Here is a 3,126-nt window from a genome sequence, read left to right on the forward strand (position 1 = left end):
CCTTTACCTGCCCAATCCAACCCGCGCACACCCCTAATAGTGTTTATTTATTTTTTTATAGAAAATCTAAGTTCACAATCTTTTTCGCTACAACTTTTGGCAAATAAATTTTTTTTTTCTATGTCGTTTCCTATTTACGGGAATAGGATTTTCCTTTTTGTACACCAAACTTGACATTGTGAAAAACGGTGACAGACAAGTCAATTTGCAAATAAAGTTCATGTCCCAACATCTGCCAAACTCTCACATGTTTTTTTTTTTTTTTTTTTATGAATCCAAACTCTCACATGTTGAGATTCTTTTATGACGTGTATTTAATAGCCTTCTTTAAAAAAGACCCGTATTCTTTTATCTGACCTAACTGACTTATGAGCACCCCCTACTACTGATCATTTACATGATAATTTTGACAAACAAATAACTACTCTGCGATTTAACCAAAAAAAAAAAAACTCTGAGAATTAAGAAAAACAATTTTTTTTTTTTTGAGAAAAAAAAAGTACTTGAATTTGGGATTGTGAATCCATCAAAATACATGTTGAAATGCAGAGTATAGTGGATGTAAAACGTATTTGTACTGTGATGCTCTAATGCATTGGAGTAATGGAGTTAAGTTGTGTCCTAAACTTTTAGCAAGAAGTTATTTGTATTTGCTATTTAATTGTAACATTAAGTGTATTAGGGCAGGGACGGAGTCAGAACTTTAAGTTTGGGGGGGCGGTTTTACTGTTGGCTGTGTGCAGTGATTTCAATCTCTAATTCTGCTACTTAACTGCTGAGAATTTTTTTTTTTTTTTTTTTGATAAGAACAAAATTATTTTTGTTTAGAATTTTTTAAAGGACAAGGTTATTTATTTTGGATAAAACTAGTTAATTGAGCTTAATTTTGTTTTTAGTTTTACTGGTAATTTTTGTTGTTGAGCTTTTTTATTTTTGGGCTTGTATATTTTGTTTTAGATTTTAGATCTATAAATTTTTTATGGTCACTAAAATGAAGAAAAAGCTAGAGCTGCAAGTTTTTTTATAAATTACTTATGTAATAAGTAGTTACTGATAAGTAAAAAAATAATATGAGAAGTGTGCCCATATGTGAACCAATAAAAATTTGCTACCAAAAAGGTTTGTAAAAATGTTATAAAAAAATTTGTGAGTATATCATTACCCTTAAAAGAATCAATGATATTGTTAAAAGAAAAAAAAGTAATTTTATAAAATAAAATTGCTAAAATTAATACACACATATATAATAATAATATATATATATATATATTTTTTTTTTTTAATTTAGGGGGGGCCATTGCCCCCCCTAGTCCAAGGGTAGTTCCGCCCCTGTATTAGGGAGTCCGAGTATTTTGTGGAGTCATGCATGGATGTAAACGTTAGGCAGTGGGTTCAGTTAATTTGTTTCGGATTAGAGCACTACTTTGCTTGTATTTAAATAGCTGTAATTATTTTCAATAAACATATGAGAGGATTTTAATCTTAAGTTGGATCTTAAGTTTGATGTATTTCAGTCAAGCAAAAGCAATGTGGAGTTCTGAATCTGTACTGTTATGGCCATGGGGTGCTGTTTTGGTAGTTGGGCTTTAGTGTTTTGCTGTTAAGGCCTTGGTGTGCTGTTAAGGCCTTGGTTTTTAGCGTTTGATCTTTAGTGTTTGATGTATTTCTCTACAGCAAATGTGGAGTTATGAACTGTGCCCATGGTTTTGTACCCGATTATAATTTCCTTATAGTAATAAAATTTCTATCTTTATCTCAAAAAAAAAAAATCTCTTCGATCAGTCAAATCCAAACTAATCCTTAGTTTATTTTTTGTTTCTTACTATGTATCAAGTGGTTCATTGGAGGCAACCATAATTCTTTTTACTTTTTTTGCTCTAAGTTTTTTTACTTTTAAGAGATCTCTTCGATCAGTCAAATCCAAACTAATCCTTGGTTTATTTTTTTGTTTCTTACCATGTATCAAGTGGTTCATTGGAGGCAACCATAATTCTTTTTACTTTTTTTGCTCCAAGTTTTTTTACTTTTAAGAGATCTCTTCGATCAGTCAATTAAATCATAATTAGTTATCAAACTTAAAATTTATGTTATAATTTTTAAGGAGAGTAAAAATTATAACATAAATTTTAAGTTTGATAACTAATTATGATTTAATTGACTAAGGGACAAAAGGTGAAAACAAGTAAAAAAAACTAAGGGTCAAAGACAAGTGGGGAGGGGGAGGGACCAAATCTTGTTGTTGTTGGGGCAACTCAGCATTAGTTTTACCTGCATAGTTCTGCCTTTACATGGACTCACTACCAAAAAAAAGGCCTATGGCCGCGGCTAAAAAACGCGGCTACAGGTCTAAAAAACGCGGCCATAGGCTATAGCCGCAGTTTTTTTAGCTGCGTTTTTTACCGCAGCCTAAAAAGCGCGACTATAGCCCTCAGAGGGTCTATGGCCGCGATTTATGACCGCGGCCTAAGCACCGGTGCTATGGCCGCGGTTGAGACGCGGCTTAAGCAAAATATTCAAGCAAAAATAATCTCAAAAAATAAATTTTTTATTATTAAAAAGATAATGTCATACAATTATTTTTTAGGCATTAGTTCTAAACATCACATGTAAAAAACACATTTAATTTACATCATGCAATTCATATGTATATTTAAGCCACTTGGTGCAAGCAAGGTGTATAGTGTGTTAAGTTTCACTATATTAAAGCACAAAGTATGATATATAATTAAAATAAATATAATTATAAATATTAAATTTACATTTAAATTATTTGAAACTTCAATAACAGATTTTTTTTTTTTTTTTAATGGGAAAACAACAACTTTTATTAAGCAATAGCAAGAGATATTTTGTTTATTTAGTAATAAAATTTCTATCTTTATCTCAAAAAAAAAAAATCTCTTCGATCAGTCAAATCCAACTAATCCTTAGTTTATTTTTTTGTTTCTTACTATGTATCAAGTGGTTCATTGGAGGCAACCATAATTCTTTTTACTTTTTTTGCTCTAAGTTTTTTTACTTTTAAGAGATCTCTTCGATCAGTCAAATCCAAACTAATCCTTAGTTTATTTTTTTGTTTCTTACTATGTATCAAGTGGTTCATTGGAGGCAACCATAATTCTTTTT

Source organism: Quercus suber, unplaced genomic scaffold, assembly GCF_002906115.3.
Source record: "Quercus suber isolate HL8 unplaced genomic scaffold, Cork oak 2.0 scaffold_183, whole genome shotgun sequence".
NCBI lineage: Eukaryota > Viridiplantae > Streptophyta > Magnoliopsida > Fagales > Fagaceae > Quercus > Quercus suber.